We start from the raw sequence: 20,950 nt of genomic DNA, 5'->3' as shown, positions 1-20,950 counted from the left end.
GGGAAGCATGCCAGCAAAAGCACAAAACAATACCATAAGGTGAAGTCCACTAAACCAAGCACCTTCATGACAATATTTCCAAGGCAACCAAGGACCCAGGAAGGCTATCGCTCACAGAGGAGCACCATAGAAAACAGTAATACAACGACTTGAATAGCATTCAGCTTTAGAGTTACTGTGAAAATACCCAGTCAGGTTATCTAGAGCATTCCAGATGGTTAAAATTATCTAGGGAAAAAAAAAAACACAAGGTTATTTTAATATAGTCCTATACGGGTTTGCTATGAGTTAGGATTGACTCCATGTCAACAGGTTTTTTTTTTTTTTTTTAAATATATGGGACATGGTGCCCCGGTGGTGCAGTGGTTAAGAACTAAGGCGAGCGATGGCTGCTAACCAAAATGTCAGCAGTTCGAATCTGACAGTAGCTCCTTGGAAACCCTGTGGGGCAGTTCTATACACTTACATCACAGATTGAATTGTGTCCCCAAAAAATGTGTATCAATTTGGCTGGGCCACGATTTCCAGTATTGCGTGATTGTCCACCATTTCGTCATCTGATGTGATTTTCCTATGTGTTGTAAATCTTGCCTCTATAATGTTAATGAGGAGAGATGGGGGGGGCAGTTGTGTTGAGGAGGTAGGACTCAACCTAAGGGATTGGATTGTGTCTTGAGCTGGTTTCTTTGCGATATAAAAGAGAGAAGTGAGCTGAGAGACAGGGGAACTTCATACCACCAAGAAAGCAGTGCTGGGAGCAGGGCACATCCTTTGGACTCAGGGTCCCTGTGTGGAGAAGCTCCTATTCTGGGGGAAGATTGATGAGAAGGACCTTCCTCCGGAGCCAACACAGACAGAAAGCCTTCCCCTGGAGGCGACGCCCTGAATTTGGACTTTTAGCTTACTTTACTGTGCAGAAATAAATTTCTCCTTGTTAAAGCCATCCACTTCTGGAATTTTTGTTACAGCTGCACTAGATAACTAAGACAACTCGCTATAAGTTGGAATCAACTGGACAGTAATGGGTTAACAGGTATACTGTACATGTAGCCCTGGTGTCACAGTGGTTAAGACTTTGGCTGCTAACAATCAAAAAGTCAGTAGCTCAAATCTACCATCTTGTTCTTGGAGACCCTTAGAGGCAGTTCTACTGTGAGTTGGAATTGACTGATGGGCAATGGGTTTGGTTCAGTTAGTTTATACTAAACACAGAAAACCCTGTGGAGCACAGTTCTGACACACACAGGGTTGCCATGAGTCAGAGTTGACTCCACGGTAAGTTATTAAACTGATGAAAATGACCCCTGAACTTTTACTTATGTCAAGTAACCAGAGCTAATCGGTGAGGAAAAAAAGAAAAAAAGCTCTTTGATTTCAGAACCAGCAGGGGGCATAATACTGAAATAACGATAATAACAGCTAATGCTACCCAAAAAGCCAGTATTAACTCACTTTGTGTCCAGGCATTGTATGAGCATTTACACGCAATATTTTGTTAAGCCCTTAAACCAAACCTATTTTTATGAGGTAGGTGCTATTATGATCCCCATGTTACAACTGAGGAAACTGAAGGCCAGAGAAATTAAGCAACTTGATTGGCTAATAAATGACAGAGACAGGGTCAGAACCTAAGCAGGTGACCCCAGAACCTGTGCTTGCAATCATTATGCCAAACGGCCTCCCAAAACAGCATGTAGGGCCATGCTTCCGCAGAGCAATGGCATATTTACACCAGGACGTGATTTCCCATCACTTCATTAGGAAAGGCTAAAAAGGCATCTGAGTGCCATCTCAAAATGGATCTAATAAGTATATTGTCAGTAATAAACAAGTAACACTGTAAAATACATACTTTTTTTAAATCATGAGCTTGCTCCAACCTGACCATCTAAAAAATCTTTTTTAAAAAATAATTTTTATTGTGCTTTAAGTGAAAGTTTACAAATCAAGTCAGTCTCTCACATATAAACTTATATACACCTTACTACATACTCCCATTTACTCTCCCCCTAATGAGTCAGCCCGCCCCCTCCTTCCAGTCTCTCCTTTCATGACCGTTTTGCCAGTTTCTAACCCTCTCTACCCTCCCATCTCCCCTCCAGACAGGAGATGCCAACACAGTCTCAAGTGTCCACCTGATACAAGTAGCTCACTCTTCATCAGGATCTCTCTCCAACCCATTGTCCAGTCCATTCCATGTCTGGTGAGTTTTCTTTCGGAATGGTTCCTATCCTGGGCCAACAGAAGGTATGGGGACCATGACCACCGGGATTCTTCTAGTCTCAGTCAGACCATTAAGTCTGGTCTTTTTATGAGAATTTGGGGCCTGCATCCCACTGCTCTCCTGCTCCCTCAGGGGATCTCTGTTGTGCTCCCTGTCAGGGCAGTCATCGGTTGTGGCCAGGCACTATCTAGTTCTTCTGGTCTCAGGATGATGTAAGTCTCTGGTTCATGTGGCCATTTCTGTCTCTTGGGCTCATAATTATCTTGTGTCCTTGGTGTTCTTCATTCTCCTTTGATCCAGGTGGGTTGAGACCAACTGATGCATCTTAGATGGCCGCTTGTTAGCGTTTAAGACCCCAGAAGCCACACTTCAAAGTGGGATGCAGAATGTTTTCTTAATAGAATTTATTTTGCCAATTGATTTAGATGTCCCCTGAAGCCATAGTCCCCAAACCCCCGCCCTTGCTCTGCTGACCTTCGAAGCATCCAGTTTATTCAGGAAACTTCCTTGCTTTTGGTCCAGTCCAGTTGAGCTGACCTTCCCTGTATTGAGTATTGTCCTTCCCTTCACCTGAAGTAGCTCTTATCTACTATCTAATCAGTACGTAACCCTCTCCCGCCCTTCCTCCCTCCCCCCTCTCCTAACCACAAAAGAATGTGTTCTTCTCAGTTTAAACTATTTCTCAAGATCTTATAACAGTGGTCTTATACAATATTTGTCCTTTTGCATCGGACTCATTTCACTCAGCATAATGCCTTCCAGGTTCCTCCATGTTATGAAATGTTTCACAGATTCCTCACTGTTCTTTATCGATGCGTAATATTCCATTGTGTGAACATACCATAATTTATTTATCCATTCATCCATTGATGGGCACCTTGGTTGCTTCCAGCTTTTTGCTATTGTAAACAGTGCTGCAATAAACATGGGTGTGCACATATCTGTTCGTGTAAAGGCTCTTATTTCTCTAGGATATATTCCGAGGAGTGGGATTTCTTGGTTGTATGGTAGTTCTGGAAACCCTGGTGGTGTAGTGGTTAAGTGCTACGGCTGCTAACCAAAGGGTCGGCAGTTTGAATTTGCCAGGCGCTCCTTGGAAACTGTATGGGGCAGTTCTACTCTATCCTATAGGGTCGCTATGAGTCGGAATCGACTCGACGGCACTGGGTTTGGTTTCTGGGTTTATGGTATTCTGTTTCTAACTTTTTAAGGAAATACCAGATAGATTTCCAAAGTGGTTGTACCACTTTACATTCCCACCAGCAGTGTATAAGAGTTCCAATCTCTCTGCAGCCTCTCCAACATTTATTATTTTGTGTTTTTTGGATTAATGCCAGCCTTGTTGGAGTGAGATGGAATCTCATCGTAGTTTTAATTTGCATTTCTCTAATGGCTAATGATCAAGAGCATTTTCTCGTGTATCTGTTAGCCGCCTGAATATCTTCTTTAGTGAAGTGTGTGTTCATATCCTTGGCCCAATTTTTAATTGGGTTGTTTGTCTTTTTGTGGTTGAGTTTTGACAGAATCATGTAGATTTTAGAGATCAGGCGCTGGTCTGAGATGTCATAGCTGAAAATTCTTTCCCAGTCTGTAGGTGGTCTTTTTACTCTTTTGGTGAAGTCTTTCGATGAGCATAGGTGTTTGATTTTTAGGAGCTCCCAGTTATCTGGTTTTTCTTCGTCATTTTTAGTAATGTTTTGTATTCTGTTTATGCCTTGTATCAGGGCTCCTAACGTTGTCCCTATTTTTTCTTCCATGATCTTTATCGTTTTAGCCTTTATGTTTAGGTCTTTGATCCACTTGGAGTTAGTTTTTGTGCATGGTGTGAGGTATGGGTCCTGTTTAATATTTTTGCGAATGGATATCCAGTTATGCCAGTACCATTTGTTAAAAAGACTATCTTTTCCCCAATTAACTGACACTGGGCCTTTGTCAAATATCAGCTGCTCGTATGTGGATGGATTTATATCTGGGTTCTCAATTCTGTTCCATTGGTCTACGTGTCTGTTGTTGTACCAGTACCAGGCTGTTTTGACTACTGTGGTTGTATAATATGTTCTAAAATCAGGTCGAGTGAGGCCTCCCACCTTCTTCTTCTTTGTCAGTAATGCTTCACTTATCTGGGGCTTCTTTCCCTTCTATATGAAGTTGCTGATTTGTTTCTCCATCACATTAAAAAATGAAGTTGGAATTTGGATTGGAAGTGCATTGTATGTATAGATGGCTTTTGGTAGAATAGGTATTTTTATTATGTTAAGTCTTCCTATCCATGAGCAAGGTATGTTTTTCTGTAATTTTCTTTTTTTGTAATGTCTTTACCTGGTTTTGGTATCAGGGATATGGTGGCTTCATAGAATGAGTTAGGTAGTATTCCATCATTTTCTATGCTTTGAAATACATTAGTAGTAGTGGTGTTAACTCTTCTCTGAAAGTTTTGTAGAACTCTGCAGTGAAGCTGTCGGAGCCAGGGCTTTTTTTTCTTGGGCGTTTTTTGATTACCTTTTTAATCTCTTTTTTTGTTATGGGTCTATTTAGTTGTTCTACTTCTGATTGTGTTAGTTTAGGTAGGTAGTGCTTTTCTAGGAATTCATCCATTTCTTCTAGGTTTGCAAATTTGTTAGAGTATAATTTTTCATAATAATCTGATATGATTCTTTTAATTTCAGTTGGGTCTGTTGTGATATGGCCCATCTCATTTCTTATTCAGGTTATTTGTTTCCTTTCCTGTATTTCTTTAGCCAGTCTGGCCAATGGTTTATCAATTTTGTTAATTTTTTCAAGGAACCAGCTTTTGGCTTTGTTAATTCTTTCAATTGTTTTTCTGTTCTCTAGTTCATTTAGTTCAGCTCTAATTTTTATTATTTGTTTTCTTCTGATGCCTGATGGATTCTTTTGTTGCTCGCTTTCTATTTGTTCAAGTTGTAGGGACAGTTCTCTGATTTTGGCTCTTTCTTCTTTATGTATGTGTGCATTTATTGATATAAATTGACCTCTGAGCACTGCTTTTGCTGTGTCCCAGAGGTTTTAATAGGAAGTATTTTCATTCTCGTTGCATTCTACTGATTTCTTTATTCCCTCCTTAATGTCTTCTATAACCCAGCCTTTTTTGAGCAGGGTATTGTTTGGTTTCCAAGTATTTGATTTCTTTTCCCTGCTTTTTCTGTTATGATTTCTACTTTTATGGCCTTGTGGTCTGAGAAGATGCTTTGTAATATTTCAATGTTTTGGATTCTGCAAAGGTTTCTTTTATGGCCTAATATGTGATCTGTTCTAGAGAATGTTCCATGTGCGCTGGGAAAAAAAGTATACTTTGCAGCTGTTGGGTGGAATGTTCTGTATAAGTCTATGAGGTCAAGTTGGTTGATTGTAGCAACCAACTACAATATAATATCAGATACCAACACAACACAAGGTCACAGAACAGAACACTTCTATTGAGCTTCTTACTGGAAGTCCTATCCTTCTCTGAAAGTGGTGTGTTGAAGTCTTCTACTATAATTGTGGAGGTGTCTATCTCACTTTTCAGTTCTGTTAAAGTTTGTTTTACGTGTCTTGCAACTCTGTCATTGGGTGCATAAATATTTAATATGGTTATATCTTCCTGGTCAATTGTCCCTTTAATCCTTATGTAGTGTTCTTCTTTATCCTTTGTGGTGGATTTAGCTTTAAAGTCTATTTTGTCAGAAATTAATATTGCTACTCCTGCTCTTGTTTGATTGTTGTTTGCTTGATATATTTTTTTCCATCCTTTGAGTTTTAGTTTGTTTGCGTCTCTAAGTCTAAGGTGTGTCCCTTGTAGGCAGCATATAGACGGATCGTGTTTCTTTATCCAGTCTGAGACTCTCTGTCTCTTTATTGGTGCATTTAGTCCATTTACATTCAGCATAATTATAGATAAGTATGTGTTTAGTGCTGTCATTTTGATGCCTTTTTGTGTGTGTTGTTAACAATTTCATTTTTCCACTTCTTTTTTGTGCTGAGACGTTTTTCTTTGTAAATTATGTGTTCCTCATTTTCATAGTAGTTGAACTTATGTTTGTTGAGTCGTTATGTTTTTCTTGGTTTTTATTTTGGATTACGGAATTGTTAGACCTCTTTGTGGCTACCTTAATATTTACCCCTATTTTTCTAAGTAAAAACCTAACTTGTATCGTCCTATATAGCCTTGTTTTCCTCTCCATATGGAAGATCTATGCCTCCTGTGTTTAGTCCCTCTTTTTGATTATTGTGATCTTTTACATAATGACTTCAATGATTCCCTGTTTTGAGCATTTTTTTCTTTTTAAAATTAATCTTAATTTGTTTTTGTGATTTCCCTATCTGAGTTGATATCAGGATGTTCTGTTCTGTGACCTTGTGTTGTGTTGGGATCTGATATTATTGATTTTTTGACCAATTTCCTTTAGTAGTTCTTGTAGCTTTGGTTTGGTTTTTGCAGATTCTCTAAGCTTGTGTTTATCTGTAAATGTTTTAATTTCACCTTCATATTAGAGAGAGAGTTTTGCTGGATATATGATCCTTGGCTGGCAGTTTTTCTCCTTCAGTGCTCTCTATATGTCATCCCATTGCCTTTTTGACTGCATGGTTTCTGCTGCATAGACTGGACTTATTCTTATTGATTCTCCTTTGTAGGAGACTTTTCTTTTATCCCTGGGTGCTTTTAAAATTTCCTCTTTATCTTTGGTTTTGGCAAGTTTGATGATAATATGCCTTGGTGATTTTCTTTTTGAATCAATCTTATCCTTTCATCTTTCACGATACCAGGGAAGTTTTCTGCCAATAGATCTTCATCTATCCTCTCTGTATTTTCCGTTATCCCTCCCTGTTCTCGAACTCCAATCACACGCAAGTTATTCTTCTTGATAGAGTCCCACATGATTCTTAGGGTTTCTTCATTTTTTTTAATTCTTTTATCTCATTTTTCTTCAACTATATTGATATCAATTGCCTTATCCTCCATCTCCCTCACTCTGCATTCCAATTGCTTGATTCTGCTCCTCTGACTCCCTATTGAGTTGTCTAATTCTGTAATTTTACTGTTAATCTTTTGGATTTCTGAATGCTGTCTCTCTATGGATTCTTGCAGCTTATTAATTTTTCCACTATGTTCTTGAATCATCTTTTTTATTTCTTCAACTGCTTTATCAGTGTGTTCCTTGGATTTTTCTGTAGATTGCCTTATTTCATTTCTGAGGTCATCCCTGATGTCTTGAAGCATTCTGTATATTAGTTTTTTATATTCTGCATCTGGCAATTCCAAGATTGTATCTTCATTTGGGAAAGATTTTGATTCTTTAATTTGGGAAGTTGTAGCAGCAATCATGGTCTGCTTCTTTATGTGGTTTGATATCGACTGCTGTCTCCGAGCCATCTATAAGATATTATAATGATTTATTTTATATTTGCTCACTGAGTCTTATCTTGTTTTGTTTTTCAATATACGTAGATGGGCTACTAGATTGCCCTGTCTTGATTGTTGTAGCCTTTGAATCACTTATGTCCTATTACCAGCTGGTTTGGGCTGTTACCAGATATATAAGCCTAAGAGTCCATTCACTATTCTTGAAATGAATCAGCTTAGGTTTTCTGATTTTGGGTCACCAAGTGTGTGGTGTAGACTGTCACCTATTAAGTTAGAGGAGTAGTGGAGATAGTTGTGTGCACCAGATTCTAGTAGCAGCAGGGGGTCACACTCTGGGGGGTGGGGGGCAGGATGCTGACAGCCTTCTCCCACATGCCAGTGAGGTAGGTGTGTCTCTATTCCTAAAGTACTTTGGTGGGTGAGCTCTGCAGCTGTACCTTAGGCACCCAATGCATGTACCTCTACAGATTGGTGGATGTCACTATCCTCAGACCCCTTTGGCAGGTGGCTAGGTGGTTTGGGTGGAGCTTCAGCCCTCAGTTCCCCATTGTGGGTCAGTGAGGGCTCTGTTTAATAGGTAGAGATATCAGACCTGGAAAACTTGTCTTTCGAGTGATCCACTAAAACAATTACAGTCAGATCTCTATCAGAATTACATTTGGATTATAATAGCCACCTTGTTCCCTGTAGGGATGAAAGCCAAAGACTGTAGATCTCATATGCTTGGCTGGAGCTGGTTCTGTATTTTTATTCCAATTTAGGGAAGTCAGGGAAGGATTTTTGGTCCCTGGGTTTTTAGTAGCTGCTTCTCTCAGGCCAGGAGAATGGGTTAGGAAAAGAAAAAAAAAAAAAAAAAGAACAGAGCACTTTACTCCCTGGCCCAGGAAAATCCAATGTTAAAGAAACCGCCTGGGGCAGGGAGGGGAGGGATCAGATAGGTAGGAGAGAGTAACCCAGCAATATAGACAAAGTTACTTATCTTGCTTGGTGATGACTGTTTTGTCTGAGATTCCCAAGGGACTTGTAGCCTGTGTGTGCTGGCTGGGTCGAGATTGCCCCCCAGGGTCAGACCCGGGTCCCGTGCTTTGTACTGTCTCAGAAGCAGTGGTCAGCTCCTCCGCTCCAGTCCAAAGCCCACCGCCAAGGTTCCCTGGTGACTTCTCCTGTCAGCAGCGTCATTGCGCTGCCTGCACGCGCCAGCTGGGCTTCCCCCAGGTCACTTCAGGGGGCTAGGGCTGTGTCCCCTGTTTGCACCTTCTCAGGAAGCCGTGCTCAGCTCCCCTGTGCCCAGTCCAATGCCCGGCGCCAGGCTTTCTGACTGGGACGCTGGCTCCAGGCTCCGAAAACCGTCGCTCCTTCCCCGTAGTTGCTTGTTCTCTCTTTAGCCATGTCAGTGTGCAGCCTGCTTGCGCTGGCTGAGTCTTTACTGAGGTTACCCCAGGGGGCTAGGGGTTAGGGCTGTGTCCCGTGCCTGCCCCGCCTCAGCAAGCTGCAATCAGCCCTGTCACTCCGCACCAGGGAACCCCAAGGGCTAAAGGCTGTGGAGCAGGACACAGGTTCCAGAGGCATCGCTGCTTTAGGGTGCAGCTTTTCGCTCCCCTGTCACTCAGGTCAACTCTTTAGGTCTGTGTTTGATGGTCAGAGTTCGTAGATTGTCATGTATGTGATGGATTCACTTGGTTTTCCTTGTCTTTGTTGCAAGAGGGATCTGAGGTAGCTTCTACCTAGTCAGCCATCTTGGCCCCACCTCCTAAAAAATATCTTGACAGCAATACTATTTTTTTGTTCCAATTAGTTAATTTTGCAGATAACCAAAGCTTACCCTTTAAACTCTAAAGCTTTTGTGTCTATAAGTAGCAGTCTTTGAAAAGTCTCTTTGCCTCACGAAGAGTTCTTTAGACAGAGAAAACCCTTTCTTGGTAATTCCTTTGGGCATGTGAACAAATCCCAATAATACATGACTGAGGAAGGAGAATGGAGCCTTGGTGGAGCAGTGGTTAAGCCTTACGCTGCTAGCCGAAAGGTCGGCAGTTGGAATCCACCAGCCGCTCCTTGGAAACTCAATGGGACGGTTCTACTCTGTCCTGTAGGGTCGTTATGAGTCAGAATCAATTTGATAGCAACTGGTTTTGGGTTTTGGGGTTTCGGTAAGGAAGGAGAAACTCTGTCCCAGGTAAAAGTACAATAAGGGCTCCATCTCACCTGGGCTTGATAAAAGGCCACTTCTGAAATTCTGTACCTAGGGAAAAAAAGCTTCACATAGTAAAATCTGAAGATGGAATTTAGCATTTCAGTCACTAATGTTCTCATAAAATATGCCCAGGCATCGGGTTTGATTCTCAAAATTTCATTTTCCATGCAGAAGAATTCTTCTTACCTTTGTTTAAAAAAAAATTAAAGCTTGCTACTTACATTACAATGAGGAGCCCTGGTGGCACAGTGGTTAAGTGCTCAGCTGCTAACCAAAAGGTCAGGTGGTTCTAACCACTAGCCGCTCCCAAGAGAAAGATATGGTATTCTGCTTCCTTAAATATTTACAGCCTTGGAAACCCTACGGGGTAGTGCTACTCTGTCCTATAGGATTGTTATGAGTCAGAATCAACTGGACGACAAGAGGTTTGGTTTTGTTTTGGTATTTACATAGGATAGCTGGAGAGTGGCAAAATTCCACTGGCATTAGTTAATTTTGGTTAGATAAAATCATTCTGATTGAGCCCCCAAAAGCAGGAAAGTTAGAGGCATTTAAAATTCAACCTAATGAATCCAAAATCGCTATCTAATTGAATGTGTCACCAGATTTAACACTTTATCTATCCACTCACTCAACATTTTTTAGATGTTGCTAGAAACCCTAACTGAATGTATTCCAATCTCTTCTAAATTATACAAGTAATATTTTTCCAAAAGTTTCAGTTTATCCAAGAATTTATATGCGCTTAACTAGTGGCCAGGGGGAGTGTGTTTACAGTATTTTTATTCTCCCTCTTTGGTAGTCAGCACAAGAAAAGAACAACGAAGTGACATCCTTTAGATAAAGCCAGAGAGAAGGAATAGGAGCAAGCCTTTCATCTTAGTATAAAGTTGTCCATTCAATAGTACAGTCTTGCATTTGAAGTTTTATTCTTGATCTTTTCCTGACAGACTATATAACTTTGATCCAAAGGATAAATCTAAGATTGGATAGAGAAATAATACATTCTGATCCATGTTCTGATGGCAATGCCTCTCTTTAATCTGGGCTAGAGTCTTACCCTTTCAATGACTTGATTTATCCAAGCAGAAACAGGATAAGGTTAACCAAGGAAGAGGTAGGCATAGATTCATCTTCATTTTAATCTTGACAGTAGTTTTAAGAGAATACCATGATTTTTCTGTTTTCTCCTTGGCTTACTAGAGTATTTGACCAGGTCCCAACAATCTCACCAAATCAGAAAACAGACAAATATTCAGATAGCTCAAGGGATGTTACTTGGTTGAATAAACTTTAGACCTTGGCTTGAACTTTGGAGACCCAGGGACAGAATTAGCAGGCACTTCAGTCTATTTTGCCCAATTACTTAGGGATGGGGAGGGCAAGTTAGCACTTGGCTCAAATCATCAAATTACTTAGCACCCATAAACTTCACTTTGTATTGGGCAGAACCATAACTGATTCTAATGATTCTATCAGCTGTAGAGCCCTAAAATTATCAAAAGCAGTTACTAAACCCATATGTAGACCGAACATTATCTATAGACTGAATGAGGAATGTTTTGCTCATGTATGTACTAAAAACCAAAAAACCAAACCCATTGCTGTCAAGTCGATTCCAACTCAGAGTGACCCTAAGGACAGAGTAGAACTGCCCCATAGGGTTTCCAAGGAGCAGCTGGTGGATTGGAACTGCCGACTTCTTGGTTTGTAGCCAAGCTCTTAACCAGTGCACCACCAGGACTCCATATGTGTACGAGTATTCTTAAAATGTAGATTTTGCTGTAATGATAAACATGAGGGATTTTTTTTTTTCATTATGCTGTTTTGAAATGGACACCTGATAGGCACAGGTACCATTATATGGAGTTCAACCAACATTTTTGGCTTTACAAGGTAATTCTCAGGTTTGAAAAAGCTGGAACTACTGGTGAAGCCCTCACACTAGGGAAATACTTTTGGCACAAATGAGAATGAAGATTGAAGCTAGAGCTCCCTGGGTTGCTGGGTTGCTACAAGAGCCAGGAAACAAGGCAGTTGTTACAACCAAAAGCCCAGGTACAATTTAGCCCACTAAAATCTAGGCACTTTTCTTTTTCCTAGTTTTATTGCAGGCATACTAAAACAAGAACCATGCCACACCTACCTGAAGTGATCTGTCATTAAGTCAGAAGACCGGTAAGAGTGTCTGTTATGGATTGAATTGTGTCCCCTCAAACTGTGTTGTAAATCCTAACCCCTACCTGTGGTTATAATCCCATCTGGGAATGAGTTTTCTTTCTTATGTTTATGAGACGTACTATAGTAGCATGTTCTTGAGTCAATTTCTTGAGATATAAAAGGAGCAGATTAAGCAAGAAGAAATAGAAGCAGGGATGGCGGGAAGACAGACATCATGCCACATGAAAATCTCTGAAGAGCCAAGGGATAGAAGCTAAAGAGCCAAGGACCTTCCCTGACAGAGAGAGAAAGCTTTCCCTTAGAGACAGCACCCTGAATTCATTCTTCTAGCCTCCTATGCGAAAATAAATTTCTGTTTGTTAAAGCCATCCATTTGTGGTATTTCTGTTATAACAGCACTAGATAACTCAAGATAATATTTATAAACTCAGAATTCGGCAAATGGTTGTAATCCCTCTGTTGTTGTTAGGTGCCGTCAAGTCGGTTCAGATTCATAGCGACCCTATGCACAGCAGAACGAAACACTGCCCGGTCCTGTACCCTCCTCACAATTGCTACCATGCTTGAGCCCGTTGTTGCAGCCCCTGTGATGATCCATCTCGTGTAGGGTCTTCCTCTTTTTTTGCTGAGCCTCTACGTTACCAAGCATGATGTCCTTCTCCAGGGACTGATTCTTCCTGATAACATGTCCAAAGTGTGTGAGACATAGTCTCACCATCCTTGTTTCTAAGGAGCATTCTGGTTGTACTTCTTCCAAGACAGATTTATTTGTTCTTTTGGCAATCCATGGTATATTCAATATTCTTCACCAACACCACAATTCAAAGATGTCAGTTCTTCTTCAGCCTTCCTTATTCATTGTCCAGCTCTCACATGTGTGTGAGGCAATTGAAAATACCATGGCTTGGGTTAGGCACACCTTAGTCCTCAAGGTGACGTCTTTGCTCTTCAACACTTTGAAGAGGTCTTTTGCAGCAGATTTGCCCAATGCAATGTGTCTTTTAATTTCTTGACTGCTGCTTCCATGGCTGTTGATTGTGGATCCAAGTAAAATGAAATCCTTGACAGCTTCAATTTTTTCTCCATTTATCATGATGTTGCTTATTGGTCCAGTTGTGAGGGTTTTTGTTTTCTTTATGTTGAGGTGCAATCCATACTGAAGGCTGTGGTCTTTGATCTTCATCAGTAAGTGCTTCAAGTCCTTTTCACTTTCAGTAAGCAAGGTTGTGTCAACTGCATAACACAGGTTGTTAATAAGTCTTCCTCCAATCCTGATGCCCCCTTCTTCTTCATATAGTCCAGCTTCTCAGAGCATTCACTCAGCATACAGATTGAATGGGTATGGTGAAAGGGTACAACCCTGGCCCACACCCTTCCTGACTTTAAGCCATGCAGCATACCCTTGTTCTGTTCAAATGACTGCCTCTTGGTCGTTCCTTGTGAGCACTGTTAAGTATTCTGGAATTCCCATTCTTCACAATGTTATCCACAATTGGTTATGATCCACACAGTCAAATGCCTTTGCATAGTCAATAAAACACAGGTAAACATCTTTCTGGTATTCTCTGCTTTCAGCCAGGATCCATCTGACATCAGCAACGATATCCTTGGTTCCACGTCCTCTTCTAAATCCGGCTTGAATTTCTGGCAGTTCCCTGTCAATATACTGCTGCAGCCACCTTTGAATGATCTTCAGCAAAATTTTGCTGGCATGTGATATTAATGATATTGTTCTATAATTTCTGTATTTGTTTAGATCACCTTTCTCGGGAATAGGCATAAATATGGATCTCTTCCATTCGCTTGGCCAGGTAAGCTGTCATCCAAATTTCTTGGCATAGACGAGTGAGCACTTCCAGCACTGCATCCATTTGTTGAAGCATCTCAATTGGTATTCCATCAGTTCCCGGAGACTTTTTTTTGCTAATGTCTTCAGTGCAGCTTGGACTTCTTCCTTCAGTACCTTTGGTTGCTGATCATATGTTACCTTCTGAAATGGTTGAAAGTTGACCGATTTTTTTTTTTTTTTTTTTTTTTTGGTATACTGACTCTGTATTCTTTTCATCTTCTTTTGATGCTTCCGGCATCATTTAATATTTTCCCTGTGGAATCCTTCAGTATTACAACTCGAGGCTTGAATTTTTTCATCAGTTCTTTCAGCTTGGGAAATGCTGAGCATGTTCTTCCCTTTTGTTATTCTATCTCCAGGTCTTTGCATATGTCATCATAATGTTTGACTTTGTCTTCATGAGCCACCCTTTGAAATCTTCTGTTCAGCTCTTTTACTTCATCATTTTTTCCTTTTGCTTTAGCTACTTGATTTTCAAGAGCAAGTTTCAGAGTCTGTTCTGACGTCCATTTAGGTCTTTTCTTTCTCTCCTGTCTTTTTAATGACCTCTTGCTTTTGTCATGTATGAGGTCCTTGATGCTATTCTGCAACTCATCTGGTCTTCAGTCTTTAGTATTCAATGTGTCAAATCTATTCTTGAGATGGTCTCTAAATTCAGGTGGGATATACTCAAGATTGTACTTTGTATCTCAAGGACTTGTTCTAATTTTCTTCAGTTTCGACTTGAATTTACATATGAGTAATTGATGGTCTGATCATATTGAGCTTTTCCATTGCCTGTTTCCACAAATGTAGTCGATTTGATTCCTGCTTATTCCATCTGGCGAGGTCCATGTGTATAGTCCTGTTTATGTTGGTGAAAAAAGGCATTTGCAGTGATGAAGTCATTGGTCTTGCAAAATTCAGTCATGCAATCTTTGGTGTCGTTTCTATTACCAAGGCCATATTTTCCAGCTACTGATCCTTCATTCTTTGTTTCCAACTTTTACATTCCAATCACTGCTTATTATCAGTGCATCCTGATTGTATGTTCGATCAATTTCAGACTCCAGAAGTTGGTAAAAAAAAAACCTTTAATTTCTTTATCTTTGGCCTTAGTGGTTGGTGTGTAAATTTGAATAATAATCTTATTAATTGGTCTCCCTTGTAGGCATGTGGATATTATCCTGTTACTGACAGTGTTGTACTTCAGGATATATCTTGAACTGCTGTTCTTGACAATGAATACAACGCCATTCCTCTTCAAGTTGTCATTCCTGGCATAGTAGACCATATGATTGTCCAATTCAAAATGAACAATACCAGCCCATTTGAGCTCACTAATGCCTAGGATATCGATGTTTGTGTGTCTCATTTCATTTTTGATGATTTTCAATTTTCCTAGATTCATACTTCGTACATTCCAGGTTCTGATTTTTAATGGATGTTTGCAGATGTTTCTTCTCATTATGAGTCATGCCACATCAGCAACTGAAGGTTCCAAAAGCTCGACTTCATCCACATCATTAAGGTCAACTCTACTTTGAGGAGGCAGCTCTTCCCCTGTGATATTTTGAGTGCCTTCCAATCTGAGGGGCTCATCTTCTGGCACTACATCAGACAATATTCCGCTGCTATCCATAAGGTTCTCACTGGCTAATTCTTCTCAGAAGTAGACAGCTGGGCCCTTCTTCCTAGTCTGTCTTAGTTTGGAAGCTCAGCTGAAGCCTGTCTGCCATGGGTGACCCTATCAGTATTTGAATACCGGTGGCAGAGCTTTCAGCATCACAGCAACACACAAGCCCCACAGTACAACAAACTGACAGACTCATGGGGGATAACCTATCTGAGTTGATTTAAACACCCATCCTATCTGAAACATGCAAATATAAGGTATTAATAGCATTATGAAAAACACTATAGCTTGAGCTTTTCTTTACTTATATATATTAGGACAGGAGAAAGTAAAATCTTCCTTATTTCTACCTACAAAAGAAAATATCAATATATTGCTTTAGATTATTTCATCATAGTAAATACTTATTTCACTACTTAACAAACTGAAAATCACCTCACAAAAAAATTTTTTTAAAGCCCTTGCATGATTTTGCTATAGCAAGAAAACACCAAAGAACAAGTACATATCTTCACGACCAAAGGACAAAGGACTTCTGAAGCTGGTCCTTCTTTACCACAAAATGCTTTATACAGAAGAGTATAAAGTAGCCAAATAGTGTGATTAGGCTGGGCAGATGCACTAAATACAGTAGATTATTATCTGAATACCCAATAAAACTTCTTGATCATTCACTAACCCACTACTAAGCAAAATAACGTTAACGTCCCTGAAGAGGCTGCTTATGATTTTGTCCAAGCTATGACTAAGTTTTTTTTATGACTAAGTAGAGTCTAAAGAATATTGGAAACCATTCCAAAATAGGGCTGTTAGCAACCAAAAGCCAACATTTCTTTTTCAATGCCATTTCTACTGAAGCCTTTCCAGGAAAAAAAAAAAAAAATTCTTCAGATAGTGTCCTTAAAAAGAACACTAATACCAAAAGGCATAAAGCCTGCTGTTTTTTGTTTGTTTTGTCAGTTAAAACTAATCAATAACTTTACTTCTCCAGCCTCCCTTCTCCCCTTTTTTGGAAGGGGAATTGTTAAATAACACTTCAGTACACTTTTCCCATTTGGAGTCAAAATGAGCTTCCATTTGCCATCAAGAAAACAGCTAACACTTTCAATCTTGCGGATCGTTGACTATGGAAGATGAGCCTCTTGAAGGTCAAATGCATGATTCTAGCCCTTCTGCTTCCACATTCTACCTGAATGTTGACAACTAGGGCAATTATAAGGGACATTCATTTCTTCTTTTTCGAACCTAACAATAAAATGCGGATGAGTAACATTTTGTCATTTGGTATACTTGGATTCAGGAGAAAGGGATTTGTGAGCTTACCATTCCTCTTTTATTATTATTACTGCTGCTATTATTGTTATTACTTTCTAACATCATTATAAGGAGCCCTTGTGGCACAGTGGTTAAGAGCTCAGGCTGCTAACCAAAAGGTTGGCAGTTCAAATCTACCAGCCACTCCTTGGAAACCCTATGGGGCAGTTCTACTCTGTCCTATGGGGTTGCTATGAGTTGGAATTGACTCGACAGCAGTGGGTTTGGTGGTTTGGTAACATCACTATAAGAAAGATCTGTCATTTTCCTCTCCCCCTCTGCCCCCCTCCGTTTATTTATTTGCATCAGTGTGGGCTCATGAATTCTTTTATTCAGTGGGTTATAATCCATTACTAATATGTATGTTGGTGCTCAAAATTGCCCCGAAAAGCAAATCTACTGCAAAAGAACTCTTTAAAGTGTTAAAAAGCAAAGATGCCACTTTGAGGTTAAGGTGTGCCTGAGCCACGCCATGGAATTTTTTTCTTTTTTTTTTTTTTTTAATTTTTATTGTGCTTTAAATGAAAGTTTACAAATCAAGTCAGTGCCTCATACAAAAATTTATATAAACCTTGCTATATACTTCTATATAGTGGTTAAGTGCTACGGCTGCTAATCAAAGGGTCAGCAGTTCAAATCCACCAGGCGCTCCTTGGAAACTCTGTGGGGCAGTTCTACTCTGTCCTATAGGGTCGCTATGAGTATATACTTCTAGTTGCTCTCCCCCTAATGAGACTGCACACTTCTTCTCTCCACCCTATATTTCCATGTCCATTCAGCCAGCTTCTGACACCCTCTGCCTTCTCATCTCCCATCCAGACAGGAACTGCCAACATAGTCTCATGTGTCTACTATACCCAAGAAGCTCACTCCTCACCAGTATCATTTTCTATCTTATAGTCCAGTCCAATCCCTGTCTGAAGAATTGGCTTTGGGAATGGTTCCTCTCTTGGACTAACAGAAGGTCTGGGGGCCATGACCTCCGGGGTCCTGCTAGTCTCAGTCAGACCATGAAGTCTGGTCTTTTTATGGGAATTTGAGGTCTGCATCCCACTGTTCTCCTGCTGCTTCAGGGATTCTCTGTTGTGTTCCCTGTCAGGGCAGTCATCGGTTGTAGTGGGGCACCATCTAGTTCTTCTGGTCTCAGGCTGATGTAGTCTCTGATTTATGTGGCCCTTTCTGTCTCTTGAGCTTGTAATTACCTTGTGTCCTTGGCGTTCTTCATTCTCCTTTGCTCCAGGTGGGTTGAGACCAATTGATCCATCTTAGATGGCCACTTGCTAGTGTTTAAGACCCCAGACTCCGCTTTCCAAAGTGGGATGCAGAATGTTTTCTTAATAGATTTTATTATGCCAGTTGACTTAAATGTTCCCTGAAACCAGGGTCCCCAAACCCCTACCCCTGCTACGCTGGCCATTGAAGCATTTGGTTTATTCAGGAAACTTCTTTGCTTTTTGTTTAGTCCAATTGTGCTGACCTCTCCTGTATCGTGTGTTGTCTTCCCCTTCATCTGAAATAGTCCTTGAGTACTATCTAATTAGTGAATACCCCTCTATCTCTCTCCCTCCCCACTCTTGTAACCATCAAAGAATATTTTCTTCTCTGTTTAAACTGTTTCTTGAGTTCTTATAATAGTGGTCTCATACAATATTTGTCCTTTTGCAGCTGACTAATTTCACTCAGCATAATGCCTTCTAGATTCCTCCATGTTGTAAAATGTTTCACAGATTCATTATTGTTCTTTATTGATGCATAGTATTCCTTTGTGTGAATATACCGTAAATTATTTATCCACTCATCTGTTGATGGGCACCTTGGTTGCGTCCATATTTTTGCTATTGTAAACAGTGCTGCAATGAACAAATAGAAAGAGAGCTGTTACCAGGTATATGAGTCTAGGAGCCCATTCACTTTTCTTGTATGGATTCAGCTCAGGTGTCCTGGTAGTTGGTCATCAAATGTGTGGTACAGGCTCTGTCCTAAAGTCTTAGAGAGGCAAGAGTGATTGGTGTAGGTACAGGTATCTGATTACAGCAGGGGGTCATGCTCTGAATAAGGCAGGAGGCTGACAACCTTCCCCTGAGTATCTGTGAGGACAGTGTGTCCCTGTTCCCTGGAGCACACTGGTGGGTGGGTTCTGCAGCCAGACCATGGGCACCCAGTGCTTTTGGTTGTAAGGACTGGGAGGTACCACTTATCCCTGGACCCCTGTCATGGGTGGCTAGTGAATTGGTGGAGCTACCAGTCCTTAAGCCCCTGATGTGGGTAGGTGAGGACCCTGTTTAATAGGCAAAGCGGTGTCAAACTTCAAACATCTACCGCTCCACTGTACCGCTGAAATAGTTGCAGTTTGCCAACAAGGGCCTATTCTCCTGAAATGGGCCAACACAGGTCCACATAGGGATGAAAGGTATTCAAAGTCTGCAGACCGTTTGTGCCTGGATAGGAGCTGCGTCTGTCCTGAGCTCCCCAGCTTAGTGGAGCTGGCAGATTATCTTCTCCCTCAATTGTGAATTTATTACTTCTCCTAGGCTGGGAGAATGGCTCAGAGCATGCAGCAGAACCTGTCTCAGGCCCAGGGAAATTGACAACCACTGAAGCCGGCTTGGGGGCTGGGGGCCCGGTAAAATAAACACAAGTACTTAGCTTTTGCCAAGAATGCAGTTCTTCTCTGGTTCTGGATGTGTGAGTAGGCTGTGTGGCTCACTGTGTCTCCCTGAGGAAACCACTTCCTGAACGCTACCACCAGCCCCACTGTGGTTGCCCCAGGGAATAGTGCCTGAGGGTTCCCAGTGATTCAGGTTGGGCAACTCCTCTCTGTTTGTGAACCATCTCTCCCTTCCCCTGCTGCTCAGTCCGTTTTCTAACTTTGCCTTTGACATTCAGGGCTCCTAGCTTGTCATATATATAACCATTGCACTTGTTTTTTTAGGTGTTTGTTGTAAGAGTGATTCCCGGAGACGTCTGACTACTTTGCCATCTTGGCCCTGCCTCCTTGCCATAGTATTTTCTATCACCTGATACGCATGTGAAAGCTGGACAATGAATAAGGCAGAAGAATTGATGCATTTGAATGGCAGTGTTGGCGAAGAATATTGAATATACCATGGACTGCCAGAAAAACAAACAAATCTGTCTTGAAAGAAGTATAGCCAGAATGCTCCTTAGAAGGGAGAATGGCAAGACTTTGTCTCACATACTTTGGACATGTTATTAGGAGGGAACAGTCCCCAAAGAAGGACATCATGCTTGATAAAGTAGAAAATCATCAAAAAAGAGGAAGACCCTCAACAGTGGATTCACACAGTGGCTGCAACAATTGGTTCAAACCTAGCAATAATTGTGGGCATGGCACAGTACCCGGAAGCATTTCCTTCTGTTGTACATGAGTTGGTATGAGTCGGAACAGACTCAATAGCACCTAACAACAATAACAACTGTCCCCAAGGGTACCTGTATTTTAACAGTATCAGTAACAATGACACCATCTTACATTTAAAAAGGACATTAAATACTTTTTCATAATTTGTTTCTGATTCTCATAACTGTGAGCAAGGCAGAGAGGTAATCCCTCCAGCAAGCCTAAAGAAGCTGAAGACTTCTCTACTGGAACATCTGGGGATAGAACTCCAGGTCTTCTGACTATAGGTCCGTTGTACTTTCCACATATAAAGTAGACTTCCTTAAGGACAGAAGGATAAACAACCTCACAATGGGGAGGTTTTCTTATCCTTGGCAAGACTTCTCCTGAGGGTAATAGCTTACATCCTATGCACTAGCTAGCACTGGCGTTAAGCTCTTAGACAGTCATAGCATCAGCGTGAGATTACACTATGTGAGCAAAGATAGGAAGGTGGAGAGACACAGTAAATTTTAATACCCACAAGAATATTTAGGGTGGGTTTTTGTCCTCATTGAAATTACTGAAGTCTTTATTCATTTGTATAGGACAACAACATAGTTTGAGAATCTTTAACTCCTTCCGCGTAATTTCCCTTATTTTTTAACCACAGTAAAGTGTGCACAGTGACCCTGTAGTACAGGGTATCACTGCCCCATAGGGTTTCCAAGGAGCGACTGGTGGATTCGAACTACCAACCTTTTGGTTAGCAGCCAAGCTGTTAGCAAAGCACCAGCGCGCTCAAGAAAATCCTGTGAAGCCCTTCTCTCTGTAACACGTGGGATTGCCATGAGTCAGAATCAACCGTACGGCA

The sequence above is a fragment of the Elephas maximus genome, chromosome 12, assembly GCF_024166365.1.
Source record: "Elephas maximus indicus isolate mEleMax1 chromosome 12, mEleMax1 primary haplotype, whole genome shotgun sequence".
Lineage (NCBI taxonomy): Eukaryota > Metazoa > Chordata > Mammalia > Proboscidea > Elephantidae > Elephas > Elephas maximus.
This window is presented reverse-complemented; position numbering follows the sequence as displayed.